The 24,441-nt window shown below is 47.2% G+C and overlaps 1 protein-coding gene across 1 annotated transcript in view; it reads left to right on the forward strand.

The window, feature by feature from the left end:
• LOC138527482 (DNA topoisomerase I, mitochondrial-like) overlaps positions 1-24,441 on the forward strand; it is a 2,081,463-nt gene that overhangs the window by 1,673,079 nt on the left and 383,943 nt on the right. The window lies entirely within an intron of this gene.

The raw sequence follows: 24,441 nt of genomic DNA on the forward strand, positions 1-24,441 counted from the left end.
AGATAACCGGTTTTGGCTTGCTCCAGCTTTTATACCAGGCCAAATAGCTTTGTCCTTCAAGTCCGCGATCTCCAGCTAATTCTTTGCTCCAACACACAACTCTCGATCCTTCTTTCTCCGTGGGTTTGAACTTACTAAAATGTGTGGCACCGATGTCCAGACACTACACAATGGCGGCTTTGACTGCAGTCTGTTCACTACGTACTGCTAGCTTCTACGTTTACTTAGTCTACTTGCATTGCTGCATTTGTACAGTTATGGGAACCAAGGAGGAAATAAGGAATTACATGCATATTCTTATGCAGAAAAGAAGAGGGCACGTCTGAAGAGCACTGCAGAAAATGTAAGATGTTTTATAAGGTCCATAAATACTCTTCTTCAGTCACTCTTCTTAGTGCGTCACTGTCACTTCTTGTGACATCACTAGCTTCTCTTTCTCTTGTTTTCATATTTCTACAGGAATCTCCTCCAAGAGATTATCATCTCTACAGTGATACATCAGATAGGGTTTTCTTAATGAGTACCTTTTCTCGAACACTCGTCGCAGTATGGTCACAAATACTGGTGTTAAGCATGGTTCAGTTTCAGTCTTCCAACATACAGGTAGTAGGGGGCGGGACTTCCTGCAGAGGCGTTCGACTGTTCCTCTACACAATACTTTGTATCCTTGTCTCTCTTTCTCAGGTTCCTCGCACACTCTTCGCTTTGGGTCATTCTCACCCTCTTATCTGCATTTCTTGCTCCATGCTTCTTGCGCACTTAAATCTTTCCTTCTTTCACCTCCTTGTTGCTTTTTTTTTAATCTTGCTGTTTCTCAAACTACAGGTCTCATAATGCCTTTCAGCCTTGTCTTTATTTCAACATTTCAATTCTGCTCCCACTTGGCTAGCTCGCCTCTGCAGCATATTTTTCTTTCAGTGATCCTGGGAGATCCAGTTTGTCACAATGTTTTCCTCTTGTGATGCTCATACGCTTTCTTTCTTTACTGTTTCAACTTCACACGTGCAGCAGGTTTCTCTCTACATTAGAAACTCACCTGTCATTGCGCTCCTCTGGTTGGGATTCCGCTTCGGCCAGCATTGGTTCGTCGTCTCTTTCGCTGCCCCTCTGACACCTGCTCTTGTGCAACACGCCCAAGGAAAGGAGCACTGCGCCAGACACGGCCAGCAGGTTGCTGCTTGCCTTTCTCCAGCACTCTCGAGGTTGGCTCCCTAGCTACACGTCAGCCCCTCATGAACACTGGGCCAGCGCTTCGCCACTTCGCTCTCCTCCTCCAGACTCTCCAGGTTTCTTCTCCTGCTTCTTCCCACTTCCTGGCTCTCCTGGTCCACTCTGCATCACCAGCTCGTTCTAATTGTTGTTTCTGGCCCCACCCTTTATACCTTGCTGGGGCAGTAAATGGGCTTTAGGTGTTGGTGATTGAGCTCCCATCCCTGACCCTGCTTGGCCTTGTAAATGGATCATGGCCATAAAGTAGGTAGGGCTGCGTCTGTTGGTACCTTCCTTTCTTAAATGTTATCCTTATGGGTAATCTTCATCACTCCTGGTTGTCGCTTCCTTGTCTCAGTACATGGATAACTCAATGGGCAAAGGGAATTATGGGAGTTGTAGTGTTCCTTGGGATTGTGGATAAATCGGGTAAATCACTGTCAGGAAAGGAGGTATAAACATGTTTCACTGTTGGTTTCCTCCTTCACAATTCCCGAGGAGACTCTCTCTACCCACGTGATCCTCCATCGCTTGTCCACCCCCAGGATCTGGATCCAACAGTGTTGGCCATCCCCTGGCCACCTGAACAGAGGATCCCCAGGGAGTAGGTATGGAAAAGCCCTCCGGTTTTTCACATGTGCCTGAAAGGAACCAGTTCCCACTGGTGGGGGCTGGCTGTCTGATTGGACAGCCACCCACCCCTTGCTATGAACTGCTGGGAGAGTTTGCAGAGAATGAGTGTGACATCCTAATAAAAGGTGAGGTTCCTGAGGCAGAAGGAAAGTTGGCCACTGGAACAGAATATCCGAAGAACATTATGACTAGAGATGCCTGCAGCCCCTCCGAGCAACTGCGAAGACCACTGTTGTCCTGGAACTGTTTTCAAATTGACAGATGTGAGAAACCTGAGGGTATTCTCCCAAGTAGACCCTAAGAATGCCTCATTCAGGTGGCCAGGGGAGGGCTGGCACTCTGAGATCCCATCCCTGGGGGTGGACGAGCGAGGGAGGATCACCTGGGTTGTGGAACCTGGGGTTCTGCTCAGGGGAATGCCCCAGTTGGGACGCGGTATTACATAGGAGAAGAGTACGAAGAAGACAAACTCATTGAGGCTTTTATAGACTGTTCCAAATCAACCTCCTTTCTCCCGAATGAATCTCCCTTATCAAAATCTAACAACCCCCTCTGAGTCTGGTACATCCATTAGGAACCCAAACAACTTTGCTGTGGGAAACTACATCTTCCAGTGTCCCTAATCTGAACCCAAATCTAAGATGGGAGCAAGATACGACCATCAAATAGTAATAAGGCAGGCCAAGTGGCGTCTTGTCAAATAAAAAGGGCCTATACTAAAAAAAAAAAATTGCCAATTCCTTAATGCTAAACTACAACAAGAGTGTGGGATAATGTTCACCAGAAAAGAAAGAAGTGTCCTCAAAATAAGTCAGGATGGTATGGCTGGATCTCCCATCCCCATGTTTTAAGCATGAGACAAGGCAGGGCTTCTGAGTACAGCACACTCATGAGCCTCGACAGCACGAGGTTCACAGTTCCAGTTCAAAAACTTCAGAGGTCGAGGTTCTTTCCTGTGAAAGTCTCTTGCTTTAGAAGGCTTGTTGATACACAATGACAAACAAAAGTACTCTTCGTGATCTTGTACCTTGGGTGATTGCTCCTCGACCCTAGGCTCTCCCTCCGCCGGGCTCGGATCCTCCTTGCAATTTGGGCCTTCCTCCGTCGGGTTCACTACTGCCTTTCTTTAACACAGTTCTTGTATTTCTAACACAGTTCATGTATTGATAAAAAAACAAACAAAAGTCCCTTTGGTAGCCTTGTACCTTTGGCGATTGCACTTCGCCCCAAGGATCTCCCTCTGCCGGGCTCGGATCCTCCTGACAACTCGGGCCTCACTCCATCGGGTTCAGAGTTTAGTGTTCACAACCTTATTGGAAAGTGGGGAACCCTTTGCCTAGCTTTGCTCTGGCAATGGGTCAGAGACTTTCGATTCTACAAGGGATTTGACGTGATCCTTGTAGGACCACTCTGACGCTGAACTCTACCGTTTCATAGGGCCTTCTGGTTCTGGTGTTTCCAAACAGGTCCCGGTCACAGGCTTTTGAATAAGCGCCAACGTGGTGCCGGACCTCTCTTCACTTGGACCTCAACCTTGCTTTCTTTAAAGTTCAAACATGCACACAAGTTATTTCTTATTACAAATTTGAATCCCGGATCCGCGCTTAGAAACCAAACTCAGGCAGCGTTATAAAAACCAATTAAATAAATCAATAACTAAAATGTCACTATTGTGCCCATGGGCTCAGCGTTGAGGTAGTACAGCTTCGAACAATTTGAAGTTTTTTCCGGTAAACAGCACCTTAATGTCACTTCTACTAAAGATTTGGTTAACGAATGGTGTTGCTTTGACACATTTACATGTGTAATTTGGGAAATTATGTTAACGACCTTAATACCATAAAGTGTACTACCTTTTAGACCTATTGCCAATTTGTCTCAATAGCGAGTCTCCTCCCTTACATCTAGCATTCTATCGAATCTGGCTGCACATCAGTAAAGTGTTGCAACAATAGTTTGTTCAGAAACTGGTTGAGTATTCTGGATGATTTAAATCTATAAATATGATGTTTGTTATATTATGTTTTTCTTTTTATTACAGATATTGATATTGGCTATCTGATATTGTGATATGTATATTTTACTTATTTTTAATTGCGATATTTTGTGAAAAGTTCATATGAACTAAACACAAATAAAATACATATAATGTTTGTGTGCGGAGGGCGTGTGTGTGTGTATATATATCAGTGAGTTGCTCATACTGCTTCAAGCCTTCAAACATGTACCCTGCTAGTCAAAATCTGTGCAAATTCGAATTCGTGAGTGGGCGATTTGTTGTGCGGTTTGATAGCGGTTTACAATATACACAGGTTTATTTTATTCGTGTTGTAGAATAAATGACTGCAGCACCACTTAGTGGTTATAATGCCGCAGCAGCCCCGAGTCCTTGCGGGTCGCAAATGCATACATATTGCATGCCAACTAAAAGCGGAAGCCAAGGTATTTAAGGACAAGAAACCGGAGTGCAGCCTTGCTGTGTTCCGTGTAAAGTATTCGCGTGGTTCTCTTTCTCGGATGATGATCTATGACTTTGCACTCCCTCTTAGAAACGGGTTGTCGCGTATTTAGGCAGCCTTCTCAGTAACGCCTCAAAGTTTTGCATATTCATGCGGCGCGTGATATTTTTTATTTGTTTCTAACGTAATAACGGTTGCAATGAGAGTTTAGGGAAATAACCAGAATGTATTTATGCCGCTCTGGGATTTTGATCATAGCAAGCTGACGGCAAACACGAGTGCGCTATGAATTATGCGAAAGCAAGGGGGAAAAGAACCCTGTACCCTCGAGACACCTGAATAACCGGACACGGTACGAGAGGGATGAGCTCTTTGGGGACGTTGTAAGAATGGATGAATTAATTTACTCGCCGATAGAACAGGAAATCCAGACATAGCGTTTGGAAATAAAGCGGGAATTAAGTTCACTTGAGGACAAAGGAAAGGTAACAGAGTGAATATGCAGAGTGCTACCCAAGGTTGCCAAATTACTCCTTGTCCCATTGCCCCCCTTCACGAATGTTAGCATGCACCACACTTAGATGGAATGCTCAACTTAGCCTGCATCGCACCCAAATAGAAATGTGAATGTTAGCATGTGCCACAGCTAGATGGACTTAGATGGAATGCTCAAATGTAGCCTCTGTCACACCTAGATAGTAATGTGAATGTTAGCATGTGCCACACTTAAATGGAATACTAAGCCTGCGTCACACCTAGATAAGATATTGAAGATTAACAATTGCCACACTCAGATGGAATGGTGAATGATAGCTAGCACCACACCTAGTCTTAACTGCAAGGACAGCAATGCAATTAACCAATCCACTAACAACTTCACCTCTCTGCATACACCTCTCAAACTGTAGCCAAACACAACCACAAACCTACAGCACAGCAACACGCACAAACTCCACTACACTGCTACAACAAGACAAATCACACATAGACCCGCACAACAGCACACAATGACTACCGACCGTAAAACACCCCAAGCCCAGCCAACGGACCCACCGGGATGAGGCTGCCAACAGCACATCACTGTTCTCTTGTACTTTTCCACCTTACTCCCACTAACTCATCCACGCCCTTCTCTTTTTTCAGAGCCGCCAGAGCGCCAGGGGACCACTTCGGTGGTGATAGTGCGCGGTACAAATATCCTTTAACATTAACATCACAATGTACTCTGGGATTTGAGGTTTTGGTTTGCATGAGCTAAACCAATTGGGCTATAAGGATTACAAATATTTTTAACCACTTCACTATAGCAGTAGTTTATTTATGTAAAGTTTTTTTTAATTGTCAATCAGTTTATTAAAAATGTAAATCATATAGATGGTAAAATCAACACAAACGTCATACATTTGCAAGATGCATGGTCCTTTTGTTTCAACGGCACAAATGCTCATTTGCACTCTGAAAGCACCAGCCCAACCAGCCCACACCCACATTCCTAACATTGCAGCATCTTTTACTTCACTCAATCTGAGGAGAGAAGCAACACCCGAAATGTATGTTGCTATGGGTAACATCCAAGAAACTTCATATTGTAGAACCTGCTAAATAAACGTCCCATTGGATTGTATGTTGTTAAGTGACTTCAAGTCAGCAATCCCACTAAGTCAGTGCCTCGTCTGGGACGCCCAAGGGAAGCCCTTATTTACATATTTTTATGACAAGTTATACTCTGGATGATAAACCCTTAAATAACGCCCCTCTCTTTGAATCCCCCTGACCACACTGAGCCAAGAAGTTGGTTTGTTTTGCAATTTAAAAGATTTATTGAATAATTAAACAATATATATATATATATCAAACTTTTATAATAAATTAATATTTGATATCACACTTATGAGTATAATGTCGATCAACAATGGATAATGTTATACTAGCACACTTACTTTATTACTTAGGAGTTGGTATGGAAAGAACAAGGTAGCTGAGAATACTTTTATGATTTCAAGGAATATAATGATCGAAAAATGCAGCACAGGAATAAATTGATATGGGTTCAACAAGAATTAATATGCTCACTTTTCCCCTTGTGGCAATTCACCCCCCCCCTTTTGCAATATGAAAAGATGGAAAGGAGAGCACACAGTTTTCAGTAATACAATCGAAGGCAATTCAGTTCCCGTTCCCCGCAGCAAGCTTAGAGAAACGGGGATGATTTTAAACACAGGCAAAAGTACTTTAAATGTGGTATGCAAAGAAGGGAAAAATATGCTAAAAATGATTTTTAATTCCCTATAGGAGATTCAGGGTAGATGATAGATATTTAAGATTAGTTCAAGTCACACTGGCAATGCTCAATGAGGGATTAGCAGGTTGAAAACTAATTTCAGCAAAGGAAAGCAAGAAGCTGCTATTTTGACAAGTGAAGAAATTTGAGCCAAATCGCAAATCGCGGCACTTTTTCCAAGTGCGTCGAGCGCGATTACGGAAAAAGTATATTGAATAGAAAAAATAGAAAGTTCTAGCTGAGTACTCGCACTATAAATTTGAAAGGAATGGCCTCGTCACGGATCTGGTCAACAAGTTTAGCTGCGGTTCTCTCTGCTCGGCGGGTCAATCAGGCACCGGTTCTGTTCACAGCAGTCTGGTCTGGGTCTCTGGTTCTGCTGGTCTGGATCAAGTGGATTCTGGATACCGCACTGCTTTCTGGGTACTGGTTCTGTTCTGGATACACAGGACTCTTAGCAAGCAGCAAACCGCACAGCCCGGCGGTTGAATAGTTTGCAAAAGATTTTGAGGCCTTCTGAAGAGTTCAGCTCTTTGGAGTTTTTGTTCTGGAGTTAGTCTGGATCTTTGGAGTTCTGGATTCTGGAGTTCTCTGTCAGCGTGCTGCGCAGGAATTCAGTTGAAGGTTGGAAAATGAATGTCCCTGTCCGGCTTCCAGTGGCTCTTTTTATGTCTTTTGAAAATGGGTGTGGATGCTAATTTTCTATGCCCAACCCACTCATGATTTGATAGGTCAAGGATTTCTCTTTGATCTGATTTGAGAAGGGAGCAGTGAGTCATCCTATGTCATCAGGTGTCATGTTTATGGCTCTAAAGAAAGAACACTCCCCTTTGCTTTTACCTTAGAAAATCATTTTCATAACTAAACATATTTCCCAAATACACAAGTGGTTGACATTACATGTAGATACCATATATTACTTCGGGTAGGTCTCTGTTCCAACTCTGATGTTTCTAAGCACCAGAGTTAAAAAATGGCAACTTATTTTCGTTTTTAGTTGGTTTACCAATATTGGATTTTTACCAAAAATTACACAGATGTACACCGCCTTTCTACACATATTGCAGTAAATTTTCATTTTTCTAGCGTAAACCCCGTGTCTGCAATCTCCATAATTCACAAAATAGGCATTTTGAACTTGCATTCAGAGAAATAAAGGTGATTTCAAAGTGTTTTTGAGCTAACAGGCACTGCTGTTTTTCCTTTGGCACACATTCCACTCATGGCACTCCTGGCCCATCACGCTCGCACTGGTGGGTGGCAGGTTAGGCGGCCATTTTGGTGTGCGCAAAAACTGCACGGTTTTCCTGGATCCTGGCGCAAATGTGGGCTTTTCCGCCATCTTGGATGTCTTAAACCCACAGCACCAAATGTTGCAGTATAATAGTCCAAACGTGGGTCAGGACACCCAACAAGCCCCCCGCCCGACTGCGCTTTGATTTCGAGTCGAGGGGGAGTCGGGTGCAAAGGACGTTTTGATCCACGCACTGGGATGTCCGCATCATCATCATCTTCCAATTCTGCAGATGGCACAGTTCAGCATTTTTCCTTCATCAGGGTTGATCGATCAGTTCTCCTTGCCGGTCCTGATGGGAGTATTGGGCGGTACCCCGGACCCCTCGGATCTTTGCTCCCGGTCCCCAGGTCGTCTTCCGTGGTCAGTCTCCAGGTTTTCTTTCTCCTTGGATGACAAAGCAAAGCAGCAATACCTATTCGTAGACATTTCTCCCCCACTATTGATATAGTGGGGCGGCATATACATTTTATAAATCAATAGACATTTAAAAAAACAAGATATAATCAGAAGACATTTCATTCAAGAATCATAATATTTTAGAGACTATATGTGGGATATTTGAGGGTTGGAACTGAATAACTCTGGGGCGACCCCCTCTGGTATTGCAGAGGACTCCTCCAGTTGCTGCAGTGTGTGCCTGGGATGGCAACACTTTAACTGATTTATATGGACCCACTTGTCTTCCCCTTCTGCCAAACTACCTTTGGGAATGCGGATCTCGTAGGCAACTGGGGAGATCTTATCTACAATTTCAAACGGTCCCTTCCATGTAGGCAAACATTTTCGCTGTTTGGCCTGGTTCCTGTGGAAATTGTATAGATAGACCCGGTCTCCCACATTATATACTTTCCTGGAAGTTTTCAAATCGTAATGGGTCTTCATGCTATCAGCTGATCTTTCTAGATTCCGCTGAGCATAGGCAAAAGCATGTTGAAGGTGTTTCCTTAAATTCTCCACATACTCATGAGTTGTGGAGGTTTTTATCAATGTCTGCTCTTGGGTCCTGTAGAGCAAATGCTGGAGAAGCGCCATCTTGCGTCCAGTCATCAGCTCAAATGGTGACATTTTAGTTGCAGATGAAGGGGTAGATCTGAAGGCCATTAGGACAAGAGGTAATCGGATATCCCAACTTGGCCCAGAATCTGGCACAAACCTTTTTAATATGCTCACTATGTGTCAGAAAGCACCAAAGTATTAACTGAAAAGGATACGGTACTTAAAAGGATACAGGTGGTAGGGTCTTCCGGATCCCTGTTTACGCGTTTTGATAGTTGTGAAGTCAAGTTAAGACCTTCCAAATGATACAACTCTCTGACTGGTAAAACAGGCAGAGTGATGGATCACTGGAAAGGGCATGGGTAAGGTATAGGAAGTCAACCTAGAACAAAATAAAGTATCATGAATAACTGCCCCAACCTGGGTATGATGGAATAGAGAATGTCATGAATGCACACACTGACCTTGAGTCTAGGGCAGATGAATCCAGCAGAGTCTCTTGAGGAATCCAAGGTAGAACAAACGACAAGGAAGGGAGGATTAGTAAGGGAGACTTATCCCGAACGGAACGAGGCTCACGCTAGATACCGGGTTGATGCACCACAGGATAGCGTCCAAAGTACTGTTCACTGTCACCTTCCTGTTATCCTTGAAAAGCTTCCTTCCCACGTAGAGTAAAGTATAGAAATGAATCAATCCCCCTGTTAATAGCACAGGTCCAGGAGTTGGAAATAGCGCTCCTTTTAATGTATAAACAAGTACACGCGGTTCTGTACAGCCGCGAAGAAAAGAGCGTGCGCGTGTGGATTTACACGTGAACAGGATTCACGCAGCCCAGACCAGCAGCGCTTGAAGATAGCGTGCGCGTGTGGATTTACACGCGAGCAGGATTCACGCAGTCCAGGCCAGCAGCGTTTGAAGATATTGTGCGCGTGTGGATTTACACGCGAGCAGGATTCACGCAGTCCAGGCCAGCAGCGCTTGAAGATAGCGTGCGCGTGTGGCTTTACACGCGAGCAGGATTCACGCAGTCCAGGCCAGCAGCGCTTGAAGATATTGTGCGTGTGTGGATTTACACGCGAGCAGGATTCACGCAGTCCAGGCCAGCAGCGCTTGAAGATAGCGTGCGCGTGTGGTTTTACACGCGAACAGGATTCACGCAGCCCAGGCCAGCAGCGCTTGAAGATAGCGTGCGCGTGTGGCTTTACACGCGAGCAGGATTCACGCAGTCCAGGCCAGCAGTGCTTGAAGATATTGTGCGCGTGTGGATTTACACGCGAACAGGATTCACGCAGCCCAGGCCAGCAGCGCTTGAAGATAGCGTGCGCGTGTGGCTTTACACGCGAGCAGGATTCACGCAGTCCAGGCCAGCAGCGCTTGAAGATATTGTGCGCGTGTGGATTTACACGTGAGCAGGATTCACGCAGTCCAGGCCAGCAGCGCTTGAAGATAGCGTGCGCGTGTGGTTTTACACGCGAACAGGATTCACGCAGCCCAGGCCAGCAGCGCTTGAAGATAGCGTGCGCGTGTGGCTTTGCACGCGAGCAGGATTCACGCAGTCCAGGCCAGCAGCGCTTGAAGATATTGTGCGCGTGTGGATTTACACGCGAACAGGATTCACGCAGCCCAGGCCAGCAGCGCTTGAAGATAGCGTGCGCGTGTGGCTTTACACGCGAGCAGGATTCACGCAGTCCAGGCCAGCAGCGCTTGAAGATAGCGTGCGCGTGTGGTTTTACACGCGAACAGGATTCACGCAGCCCAGGCCAGCAGCGCTTGAAGATAGCGTGCGCGTGTGGCTTTACACGCGAGCAGGATTCACGCAGTCCAGGCCAGCAGCGCTTGAAGATATTGTGCGCGTGTGGATTTACACGCGAGCAGGATTCACGCAGTCCAGGCCAGCAGCGTTTGAAGGCAACGTGCGCGTGTGGATTTACACGCGACCAAACAGCTCCAGGAATCAGCGTGTGGCGGAAAACACGCTATAGAAGGCCCAAAAAGTAGCTGTAGTAACCTGCAAGGATGCAGACCGGAGGTTCAGCTACACAACGCCAAATGATTCGATCAGAAGCAGCGAGTGAAGTTTCCACGCTGCTTAAATACGTAATGCCGTAGTTCACGTGACGAAGCAGAATACACGTGATGTTAGCGACGTGAAAAGTGCAAACGTCGTTTTCCCGGCAACGTATCGAACAACCGCCATTTGGAATAGAATGGTCTAGCTGTTCTACGAGCGTAGGAGGTAGGACCACGTCCAGCATGCATGACAGTGCCATCCCCCAAAGGGGCAACCTCTCCCCTTCTCGTGTGAAAACGCTTCAATAAAGCAGGAGCATGAATATTATAAAGAGGTTCCCAGGACCTATCTTCGGGCCCATAACCCTTCCAGTCTACCAGATAAAATGGCCTACCAGAACGTAGTCTCAAATCCAGTATGTCCTGTACCTCGTATTCATCTGAACCCCGCACAGAAATAGCAACAGGCCGTACAGGCAATCTAGTAGCTTCAGAACATGGCTTAATGAGTGACTCGTGGAATACGGGATGCACTCGCCATCGTTGTGGCAAAGCCAGACGGACAGCAGCTGGATTAATTACTTGGAGCACTACATACGGACCAATGTATTTAGGCAATAATTTCTTTTTGCCTGGAATTCTCAAGTTCTTAGTGGACAGCCATACTTTCATACCAGCCTTGTAGTGCGGGTGTTCTATGAGCATCAGCATAGAACTTATCACGTCTTTTAGCCTGCTCTAATTGCTGCTTCACTTTCCTCTGTAATTTCTTCAGATCACGAAAGGTAAGGCCTGCGGCAGGAGTATCCAAAGACAAGCTGGAATCCAAAGGTATAGACCGGGGGTGCTGTCCAGAAAGCGCATAGAATGGTGAAGTGCCTATGGCACTATGATAGGAGTTGTTATAGGTGAATTCAGCTGCCGGCAGGACCGTGAGCCAATCCGATTGGTACTGCAGACACAGACACCGCAGATATTGTTCCATAGTGCAGTTGACTCTTTCGGTCTGTCCATCAGTTTGAGGGTGGTAAGCACTGGACATTCTATCATCAATCAGTAATGCAGAGGTTAGTGCTCTCCAAAAGCGTGACGCAAACTGTGGGCCCCTGTCCGTAATGATTACTGACGGTAGACCAAAGAAACGAAATACATGGTGGATGAATAGGTCGGCCAGAACAGCAGCGGTTGGTAAACCGATACAGGGAATATAAAGAGCCAATTTAGTGAAGTAATCCCTACAACCCATATGGTATCGTACTCCTGGTTTGGTGGGAGTTCTACCACAAAGTCCATAGATATCATGTCCCATGGTTTGTTAGGGACAGGTAGGGACTGGAGTAAGCCCACTGGTTTACCAGGGGTGTTTTTACATTGGATGCATACAGAACAAGTTGTTACATGATCTATGACATCTTTTGACATGAACGGCCACCAGAACCATCTTTTGAGTAGTTCTAGTGTTTTCTTCCGTCCAGGATGGGCTGCGATCAAGGAATCGTGATTCCACTTGAGGGCTTTATTCCGCGTTGAAGACGTCGGTAGGTAGAGCACTCCTTGTGTGAATGGTAAACCGTTATGTATGTCCAGATTCATATCCTGGATAGCTTGTGGATGATTTTTCACCCACTCTTGTACTTCGGTTTTTAAGGATGGTTGAACAGAACAACTACATATTACATGATCTGCCAACAACTGATTCTGTACTTGTGCTTCTTCCTTCGCCTCTTCACTCATACGGGACAACGTGTCCGACTTAACGTGTTCTCGGGCAGGACGGTATGTGACCCGGAAATCGTATTGGGCAAAAAAGACATGCCATCTGGCCTGTCGGGCCGTAAGGCATTTCATGGATTTGAATGCTTGAAGATTTCTATGGTCAGAGTACACTAACACCTGATGTTTGGCCCCAAGAAGATGATGACGCCATTCTCGGAAGGCATCCTTGATAGCCAGCAGTTCCCGCTCAGTGACGGTGTAGTTACGTTCATATGGGGTAAGTTTGCGAGAGAAGAAAGCCACTGGGTGCTCCTCCTTGGTTTCTGTGCAAACTTGTTAGAGTACCGCTCCAGTAGCGACACTGGATGCATCCGCTTCAACGATAAACTGGCGATCTGGATCTGGATGTTGAAGCATGGGTGCAGTGGTAAATGCTTCTTTCAACTTTTCGAATGATGCTTGGGCATTTGGGTTCCAACAGAAAGGAACTTTAGAACTAGTTAAGGCCGTCAAAGGAGCTACTGTTTTGGAGAAGGAATGAATAAATCTGCGATAAAAATTCGCAAAGCCTAAGAAAGACTGTAATGACTTGACATTGTGCGGAATCGGCCAATTCAATATGGCCTTCACCTTGGAACGGCTCATTCGAGCACCTAGATTGGTAATGTCATAGCCCAGGAATTCCACTTCCTGTGAATGAAAGACGCATTTCTCGGCTTTCACATAAAGAAGGTTCTCCCTGAGTCTTTGTAGGACTGTAGAAACGTGTTTGACGTGTTCCGAAAAAGATGATGAATAGATCAGAATGTCATCCAGATAAATCACCACAAACTGGTCCATTATGTCCCTGAATATATCATTCATGAAGAATTGAAAAGTGGCGGGAGCGTTGCACAGACCAAAAGGCATCACCAAATACTCGTAAAGACCATACCGTGTCTTGAAAGCGGTCTTCCATTCGTCGCCTTCACGAATGCGAACTAAATTGTATGCTCCTCGCAAGTCCAATTTGGTGAAGTAACTGGAAGTACCTAATTGATCCAATAGAACGTTTATCAGTGGTAAAGGGTATTGGTTTTTTATGGTGATGTCGTTAAGTGCCCTGTAATCAATACAAGGCCTTAGATCTCCCTCTTTCTTCGGAACAAAGAATAGAGGAGACGCAGCAGGTGATTGTGATGGCCGTATGAAACCCATCGCTAAAGCTTTGTCAATGTATTCTTTCAACACAACGTCTTCTTTTGGGGTTAGTGAATATAAACGCCCTGTAGGGATTTTGGCACCAGGAATCAATTCAATAGGACAGTCGTACTGTCGATGGGGAGGCAATTGTTCTGCCTGGCCCTTGTCAAAGACATCAGCATACTCATTGTATTCGCATGGTATGGTAGTTTTGCTTTGATGTACCACGCTGATAGTTGAAGCTCCCACCATAGAGGCCATTATGTGTTGCTTGTTTGACACCTCCTGACTGGTAAAGCAATGTTCATTGCAATGAATCGAAGGATACTGGAGCAATCCCGAAACCCAGTCAACGGCGGGATTATGAAGGGTTAACCATGCAAGACCAAGTATGATCTCGTACTGCGGAGCAGCTATGACATCGAAGATGATTTCTTCCGAATGATTATTCGATAATGTCATCTGAACAGATACCGTCTCCTGGGTTACCATACCAGAAGTCAAAACAGATCCGTCCACGGTATTAACCGTTTCAGGTTTGTTTTTGTTTACAAGGGGTATGGAACAATTCTTGGCATATGTGATGTCTATGTAATTGTTGGTGGCTCCGGAATCAACCATGGCCTTGGAAACCAATTCTCGTTCACCACAACGTAACGTCACCTCAACAATTACGGGTGCATGTTTAGGAATGGTACTGGAGTCCGATGAAACACTCGACATAGGGACTCCTGCTATTGTCGAGTTTTGGCGTTTCCCGAACGCTTGATAGGTCTTTTAGGACATGTCGCCAATAAATGCTCGGATGAACCGCAATACATACATAAATGGTTCTTTCTTCGGTTCTCTCGTTCTGCACTGGACAACCGGCCTCTCACGACGCCAATCTGCATGGGTTCGGGGTCGTTCGAGAGGACTGCCGGTGTCTCTGAACGCCCCGAGGCTTGCATGAAAGGCTTTTTCTCTCCTTTCCGAGCATTCCTTCGGGCATCGATTTGTAAAACCAAATCGAGCAACTCTGTGAATCCCGTAGGAACCACCGGAACTGTAGATAAGGCATCTTTCAGTTCTTCTGAAAGACCCTTGTAGAAAACAGCCGTTTTCTTGCCGTCAGGCCATTGAGTTTCGGCTGTTAGTTGATTGAACCGGGCAATGTAAGGCAAAAGAAGCTGATTGCCTTGTTGTAGATTAAGTAACTCCAGATCCATGGCTTGAGTAGCATAATGCATGTCAAAGACTTTACTCATAGCAGCCAAGAGATCGTCACAGTCGTACAACAAAGGGCTATTTGTTTCCAACAAAGGGTTAGCCCAAGCAGCAGCTGTACCCCCTAAATGGGAAAGCACGAATGCTGCTTTTGTGGTTAGGTCAGGAAAAGATGTAGGACGGCAAAGAAAATGGAGTCGGCACTGATTAACGAAGGTTCTATAGGTTTTGGGATCACCAGTGAACCGTTCCGGAGGGGCCAAGGGAAACTGAGTGGGCCTAACCACATTAATAGTTTCCTGTGGGGGTGTCATAGTCCCAGATCCAGATGCAGTGGCCATTGGAACCTGTGCTCCCTGAGGACTACCGTGCATGGCGTCTTGCATAACGTCCATACGATGCCGTAACATGTCCTGTGCCGTAACCATTTCATTTCTCAAATCGCTGATCAACTGAGTCAAAACAGCTAAAGGATCCGTACCCTCCATGGCTTCTGATTCTGTCAGAAAGCACCAAAGTATTAACTGAAAAGGATACGGTACTTAAAAGATACAGGTGGTAGGGTCTTCCGGATCCCTGTTCACGCGTTTTGATAGTTGTGAAGTCAAGTTAAGACCTTCCAAATGATACAACTCTCTGACCGGTAAAACAGGCAGAGCGATGGATCACTGGAAAGGGCGTGGGTAAGGTATAGGAAGTCAACCTGGAACAAAATAAAGTATCATGAATAACTGCCCCAACCTGGGTATGATGGAATAGAGAATGTCATGAATGCACACACTGACCTTGAGTCTAGGGCAGATGAATCCAGCAGAGTCTCTTGAGGAATCCAAGGTAGAACAAATGACAAGGAAGGGAAGATTAGTAAGGGAGACTTATCCCGAACGGAACGAGGCTCACGCTAGATACCGGGTTGATGCACCACAGGATAGCGTCCAAAGTACTGTTCACTGTCACCTTCCCGTTATCCTTGAAAAGCTTCCTTCCCACGTAGAGTAAAGTATAGAAATGAATCAATCCCCCTGTTAATATCACAGGTGCAGGAGTTGGAAATAGCGCTCCTTTTAAGGTATAAACAAGTACACGCGGTTCTGTACAGCCGCGAAGAAAAGAGCGTGTGCGTGTGGATTTACACGCGAACAGGATTCACGCAGCCCAGACCAGCAGCGCTTGAAGATAGCGTGCGCGTGTGGATTTACACGCGAGCAGGATTCACGCAGTCCAGGCCAGCAGCGTTTGAAGATATTGTGCGCGTGTGGATTTACACGCGAGCAGGATTCACGCAGTCCAGGCCAGCAGCGCTTGAAGATAGCGCCCGCGTGTGGCTTTACACGCGAGCAGGATTCACGCAGTCCAGGCCAGCAGCGCTTGAAGATATTGTGCGCGTGTGGATTTACACGCGAGCAGGATTCACGCAGTCCAGGCCAGCAGCGCTTGAAGATAGCGTGCGCGTGTGGTTCTACACGCGAACAGGATTCACGCAGCCCAGGCCAGCAACGCTTGAAGATAGCGTGCGCGTGTGGCTTTACACGCGAGCAGGATTCACGCAGTCCAGGCCAGCAGCGCTTGAAGATATTGTGCGCGTGTGGATTTACATGCGAGCAGGATTCACGCAGCCCAGACCAGCAGCGCTTGAAGATAGCGTGCGCGTGTGGATTTACACGCGACCAAACAGCTCCAGGAATCAGCGTGTGGTGGAAAACACGCTATAGAAGGCCCAAAAAGTAGCTGTAGTAACCTGCAAGGATGCAGACCGGAGGTTCAGCTACACAACGCCAAATGATTCGATCAGAAGCAGCGAGTGAAGTTTCCACACTGCTTAAATACGTAATGCCGTAGTTCACGTGACGAAGCAGAATACACGTGATGTTAGCGACGTGAAAAGTGCAAACGTCGTTTTCCCGGCAACGTATCGAACAACCGCCATTTGGAATAGAATGGTCTAGCTGTTCTACGAGCGAAGGAGGTAGGACCACGTCCAGCATGCATGACACTATGGTTCTGTTGTATCCCTCCACTGCACCAGAAGAGGCTGGCCGGTAAGCAATATGTAGCTTCCTTTTAACCCCCAGTATCTCCCACATCTTACTCATTACTTCGCTGGTAAAGTGGCTACCTCTGTCCGACTCTATCCTTTGGGGTAGACCAAAACGTGAAAAGATGTGGTTGATCATCAGGACAGCTGCTGTTTCTGCCTTGCAGTTTGGGTCCGGGAGACATTCCACCCATTTGGTAAACAAACATGTGACCATCAACATGTACTTGTTTCCCCTAGCCGAGCGAATCACGGGGCCTATGAAGTCGATTTGTAAATCTGACCATGGCAGTGTCATCCCCCTCTTCTGGAGAGGCGCACGGTGTGTGAGGGATGTTGGCTGAAATTTTGCACACACAACACACCCCTTCAAGTATTGGTCGAGGTCCTGCCCCATGTGTGGCCAGTATGCGACCTCTCTTAAGATTTCAAGTTTTGTATGAAACCCCCTATGACCGGCGGTGGCCGCTTCATGGGCGTGACTTAACATCAGGCTTCAGACTGAAGTAGGAACCACCCACTAATCATGGCCAGCTTGGGATTTCCTTACCAACAAACCGTCTTGGATTCGGAACATCTTTGGACATTTCATCAACACTCTAAGGTCCTCTTTCCCAATGTAATCGGTATCCGTCAGGGGAAAGTTCTCAGGGTCCTCAATGTGTTGGTAAAACTTACCAATTATTGGATCCCGCTTTTGAGCCGTAATCAAATCAGTGTCCAGGGTCTCCTTACTCCATTGTGCAGTTGAAAGATCATTGTGAGCATTTGTCTGGGACCTAGTGATAGCCGTGACCTGGATTTCATCCAACAGGGACTCAATCTCTATTAGATTCCCTTGGATGGCCCCGGTTTTGGCCAGCTGATCAGCTAAGTCATTTCCAGTTTTGTCTGGTGCCTCTACTTTGGAATGACCCTTGATCTTTTTCCAGTAGATGGTCATCCCATTCGAGGTGACCAGATCATCAATGTTTTGGATTAACTTCCCATGTTTCAGGGGTTTGTTATTGGCACATAACATGCCTCTGGTTTTCCAATTAACCAGGTGCTCCACAAACCCGTTCCGTACATAATCTGAATCTGTGATTATGACCAGTTCGTGGAGTTGATGTTGGACAGCAGTGAGGATGGCCTGATGCACAGCCATCAATTTTCCCACCTGACTACTTCGGGGACCAATTTTGTACCCAGCGAAGGGTTCTGGGGACTCATTCACGCATGCATTCCCTACGCCGGCCACCAGTTCTTTCTCCCCATTGTTGTCAACATGGTAATGGTAAGAGCATCCATCCACATAGACAGTGGGCATTCCCTCACACTTGTCTTCTTCAAATACTTTGTGTGGGGAATTAAGGTATGCCTCCATGTTGTCCTTGATTTTTAGACTTTCGTCCTCGACACAGTTTTCTCTAGCACAATCATGCAAGTCAGCCAGACCTTGCGCGAGGGGACTCTTCTTGTTTTGGTCATATCTGACCTCTTCAGGAAAGCCTTGCATTGACAGAATCCAGGAAGTAATTCGGGAATTACTCACATTTCCGGCCCGGATTCTGTCACTTTGGAGATATTGCAGAGGCTGGTGTGGAGTCTCCACTATGCTGTGTTCCCCCTGGATGAACGGGCGTAATTCTTCAATGCCCACACCGTTGCCAGGAGTGCCTTCTCACAATCGTTGAATTTTTCCTCCACAGAGGATAAATGTCATGATGCCCGCTCCCGGGGAGCCGGTTCAAGCCCTGCGTCCCCGAAAGCGGACATCCAGTCCCCAAGGAAGGACCCAGCAACCCCCTATAGGGGCCCTTTGGACAGTGTCCTGGCGCCTAAGGCGCCAGGCTCATAAAAGACATCAGTCCTGGCGTCATAGGTGCCAGGCTCATTATGGGAGTGCTTGGGTGCACTTACCTGATGCAGACCATGATGCAGGAGCCCGGCCTCCTTGAGGCCTGAAAGGAACTACTTTACCTGTGGGACTAATTTGCCATCCGGGCGTGGTCGGGTAAGGATACATACCTGATTGGAGGAAGGATACATACCTGGAACTTCTTCCAAGGCTATTTAAACCCCACCCGAACAGCCACACGTGCTTCGCGTTGTTCTGCATCTAGCAGCTGGACGCTCACCGTGTCTGCTCCTGCATCCTGACTTCTGCCACGCCTGCCAGCATCCTGGATCACCTGCAAAGGAAGAGAAGAAGAGAACAGAAGAAGGAAAAGTCCTTACCTGCTAAAACCGCATCCCGGAGACAACTCGCCGACAATCCTGAAAAGGAAGACTTTTATTTAAAAGCTCATTGCGTCGATCGCTGCAGCGCCGCATTCCACTCACCTTTACAGGGTGCCTCCATGTTCAGCAGCGATCATCCGGATTCGCAGTCACGCCCCAGCACCTAGGGAGAAAAAGACCAGAACAAAAGGTGAGAGAGAGAAGGGAATAAGGAAAGCTAAATCTCCATGTTAAGACTTACCTGTTGATTCATTCCCTCTCCATTTCGGGTCCGCGCCGCATCCTGGCATTTCCGGACCCCGGCTCCTAAGGGGAAAAAGAGACATCAGCGTTAATGAGCAAATGAAAAGACATTACCAAAAAAATGCTCATTAAAGACTTACCTGATTTCTACAAGGATTTCACCTCTCATCTCGGGTCGGTGCCTGTTCCCCGGCATTCCGTACCTCGGCCCCTATGGGGAAAAAGACATTAGCATTAGTACATTAATGCATGGACACAAGGGGAACCTCTTATCAAAAAACTTACCTGGAAGCCAAGCAAGTTTGGTTCTCACCAATCCGAAAATCCAGTGAAGTAACTGGATACCAACGCGCCCCTGCATCAGAAGCAGGATGGAGAGCTCGTCCTTCCAGACCCTAAGCTGAGACGCTACGAGGAATCACAGAAGGGTTTCGAGGAGGGTGAGAGGGTAAAGTGGCAGGCCGATTGCATTAACCCGCAGACAGTTAATCCCCTATTTTCGCCTACAGAAGGATACTTCTGCGAGTCAGACAAGCCAGATTTGGGGGCCCGGTCCAGTCCGTCTTCCGAACCCTGCGCATCACCTTAGAAGAGGTCACAGCAGCGCGAACCAGGCCAGCGCCTCCGTGGGAGTCAGGTGAGCGTTACAATAAAGTTTTGCTCGCATAGGAGATTACTTTATTGACCTTGTCATGCTTTTGGTATGATATTCCCGCGAAGCACGCATTAGAGAACCCTGTCTCCAGGAAAAACTCCTTGTTTCTGACAGGGTAAGCTAGGCAAGGCGCTTGTGAGAGGCTTCTTTTGAGTTGTCTTACTGCCTCAGATTGTTCTGGACCCCATTCCCACTTGGTCCCCCCTTCAAAAGATGAATCGGGGGTCTAGTGATCTCTGCGTAGCCCTCAATGAACTTTCCGCTGTAATTAGTGAGTCCAAGGAGGCTCCTAAGTTCCCGCAGAGTTGTGGGATCCTTCAGTTTCTGAAGTGATTCCACTTTATTTTCTTGGGGACAGAGACCCTGAGGAGTAATCTCATGCCCCAAGAAATTAACACGGGTTCTACTCCACTGTGCTTTCTGAAAGGATAGTTTTGCTCCGGCGGCCCTCCACTGTGTCAGAACATAACTGATCTCCGCTATATGTTCCTCCACAGATGAACTTTTGATGAGGACATCATCTACATAAGCCAGGTTAACCCTCGCACCCAGGTCGGGCATGGCCTTATGTAGGAAAATGTTGAATTCATTGCCGGAGCTGAGGTATCCGAAGGGAGTCCGGGTCCATGTGTACTGCTGGCCCCCGAAGGTAAAAGCCAGCTTGTATTGGTCCTCCCTACTGACAGGCACAGTCCAGTATCCATTGGTCAGGTCTGTTGCAGTGAATACCTGTGACCCCTGAATCTGGGCCAGCCCTTGGTCAATGTAGGGAAGAGGCCATCGGGAAGTATGGACCCGTTTGTTGAGTTCCCTAAGGTCGGCGCAGAGTCTACACTGGCCGTTTGGTTTCAATATTCCCAGCACCGGATTATTGAAGGTGCTGTGTACTGGACGGATTATTCCCCGGGACTCAAGGTTCTTAATTATTTCAGTAAGGGACTCCATTGATGCGAGAGGCAAGCGATATTGCTTCACAAACACTGGGGTCATGCCAGGGTCCGTGGGAATTATTGTTGTGTGGATGTCAGTGCGACCACAGTCATATGAGTCTACCGCAAAGAGATCTTGGAAATCCAAGAACACTTGTTTCAACTTTTGCTTCTGTTCCAGATTCACGCAGGCATCAGCGAGGTTGACTCTCTCTTCCACCATCTGCCTGAAGCCTGGAAAGACTTCTGGTTTTGCTATCTCAGCGGCCTCCTCCAGCTGGGTGGAGAAGTCCCTGGTCAGAGTGCTGATTTGGACTGGAGGCTTCAGGTGGGAAAGGCAGCCCTCATGGACCTGGAAAATCACCTCATCCCTTCTGAAGTCACAAGTCACGTCTTCCTTACCATAAGGGCAGGAAGTGTACACCAGGAAGTTCCCCCCCATGCCGGGTAAAGATCCCGTCTGGTGTTGTATTGTCATCACTGTCATTGTCAAAACAGTCCTTGGGGATTGGTCCTAACAGTTCATTTCCTAGATCAATGGAAAAATGTCGGTCATCAACCACCATTCCAATAATGGTGCCTGCGGCTAGAGTAATACTCTTTAAGTCGTTGTTATCCACCTCTATTGGAATGGTGTCATGTTCTATGTTGACTAATGGTGTTGGGTTTACCCCTAACCCTTGCTGTTGGAGAGAAGCATTTAGATGAATATAAGCATCAGGGTTTTTCAATTTTTGTCCTTTTAACTTTCAGTTCCAGGGAGAATTGTCAGGTCCTTTCTGGGATGGTGACTTCCTCTTTAATCTGAATTTCAACTGCATAAGGTAGCAATTGATCTGACCTAAATGCTTTTTCTGAATTATTAAAGCCCATGGGATTATCCGCTAATCGGGACCAAGCTTTGAAGTTTATTAGGTCCAAACTAATGGCAAAGCGATTGAGAATGTCACTGCCTAAGTAAAAGGCGGCAGTGACGTCTCGCACGACCCATCAATTATGGACTATGCTCTTGTTGCCAATGGAGATTTTGAGCATACACCTGCAGATGTTTGGAATTGGGTGTTTCCAGATCCATTTCCCATTTGTCTATCAGTTTGAATGCGAGAATGGCTGGATCTCTTGGGAGTTGGCGGAACATGGCTTCGCTGATGAAGCTCTTACCGTTGTTCACACACACTCGGGAGAGAACAGAGTCCTTCCCATCATTTAACTGAACAGGGATGAACAACTGCTCTCCAATTTGCTGAATATCAGCTAGACTCTGAGCTGATTTCACATCTTTCTGGACTATCGGAGAGGGAATGTCTGATTGTGGATTAGTAAAGAATTTCAGAGCATTTCCTTCCAGTGTGGAATACCACCTTAAACTGGAAGGAAGGTTGATTTTCAGAAATAGAGAGGTCCCCCCATCACCAGTTTGTTGTCCTACTGCTATTACTGTCACGTCTGGAATTTGGTTGTTCTGGAAGTGAAATTCTACTGGGTCAGATTTTTGTTCAACCATGTGGCAGGTGCCGTTTAAACTAACATGGTTGACGCTCTGTTTTGATTTTATTGTCGGCTAGTCTGGGTCCAGAGGACCTTGTTTATGCAATCTATTAGGGGTGACAACCTTCTCAGGAGGTCATTCCCTAGTACACAAGGGGTGCCCTCTGGAGTCACTACTATGACCGGGTGTTTCACTTTGTGTCGCCCAATTTTGATGTCCAAATCTGCAGTCCCCTCGACAGGAATTTCCTTCCCGTCAAAGTTGTGGAGTTGTCCAGGAAGAGAGGTGAGAGGAATACGGTAATTCTCCCCACTTCCTGCATTTAGTTCATCAAAGGCCCTTTTGGACAGAAGGGTAGCTTGGGATCCAGTGTCCACCAGTGCCAAAATTGCACCCTGCCCCTGCCCCTGTACTTGTACCGGGGAATAGTATCTTCCCTCCTTCTCCTCAAGGGGGCACAGATAATGCACATTTTTGGACAACTGGTGGGCTAATTTTCTGGTTTTGGACATTGGGAGAGAAGAGATTTGGGCAGAAGTCTGTGGCGAGTCATGGGAATCTGCAAGAAAAAGTTGGCAACTTGAAAGAGGATATTTGAGTTCCCCTGGTTCCAGTCCTGGGCCGCCCCCCCCCCTTTTTGGAGGCAGTCACCAGAATGGGTTTAAACCCAGGGATTTTGATGCTGTTGGTTCTGGGATAGGATGATGGGCGGCGACAGCTCAATCCCCACATCTACCCAGTCTATTGATGCGGTTTTGGGTTCCCCTGGTACGGGTTCTGGGCTGCCCCTCCCTTTTTGGAGGCAGTCACCAGGATGGGTTTTGAACCAGGGGTTTTCGGTCTTGTTGGTTCTGTGATAGAATGATGGGCGGCGACAGCTCAATCCCCACATCTACCCAGTCTGGGTTGGAATCCCTTGGGACCCATTTTTCCTTGGGAGGAGTTCCCCCATCTCTGAAGGAGAAGATCCTTTTCCCAGGATCCTCTGAGGATCCCTCTCCCTCAAATTGGAAGACCTGTACCTCCTCCACGAAATGGGTCTGTTTGGGTCCTTTGTTTCTCCTACCTCCTCTCTGCTCCTTGGGTGGCAGACTTTCAGGGGTAGGAGATTTTGTTTCCGGTTCCTGGGTTTCCAGGGGCTGTTTTACAAGTGGGGAAGGAAGCTTCCTCCAAGGCTTTACACCCCCTTCCCCTTGTGCCTCCTCCCTGGGAACCGGTGGGTTGTCGGGGTGCTGCCCCCGTCATTGTTCTGGAGCATCAGGCCCAGAGTTTGGGGCATTCTGCGGTGGCATGCCCATCTGAGGTTTCTGTTGAGCCCTCAGTATGTGACCCAGATCCCGTGCCATATTTTGGACCTGGCGCTCAAGTTGGGAAACCCGCTCAGGCTGATACGGGGTTCTATTTTCTCCCCTGGGCTGATCCCGGGAAGGGTAGCTATCCCTTCTCGGGTACTACCCCGGGTTGGGAAGATTTGGGTACCCCACCACCCTTGGCCTCCCCTCTCCCGGATTAGGTGGTCTGGGCTCAGGGAATTGGGGAAAGAAGGATGGATGATTTTGGGGCTGGAATTTGGGTGGATACCTGGGGAACAAGTTCTGCCCAGGATTTGGTGAATTTCTGCCCCCCTGTGGGAAGTTAGGAGGGAAGTTCCCTGGGTCAGGTGCTTGGCTGGATCCCCCCCTTGGGCTGGAGGAGTCCACACGTAACCCAGGATGGGTCTGTTTCCCTTGTAGCTGGGACTTACATAGTCAGGGGAGCGAGGGACCCCATTTGTGGGATTACCTCCTTGGCTCCCTGTCTGTGACTGGCCCGAGGGCCTTCTGGGCTGTGAATTGTTCAGTGCAGGCAGGTTTTTAGGCCCCCCCATCTCCAAAT

The sequence above is a fragment of the Ambystoma mexicanum genome, chromosome 1q (assembly GCF_040938575.1).
Source record: "Ambystoma mexicanum isolate Mex_15411 chromosome 1q, UKY_AmexF1_1, whole genome shotgun sequence".
In the NCBI taxonomy this organism is placed as follows: domain Eukaryota; kingdom Metazoa; phylum Chordata; class Amphibia; order Caudata; family Ambystomatidae; genus Ambystoma; species Ambystoma mexicanum.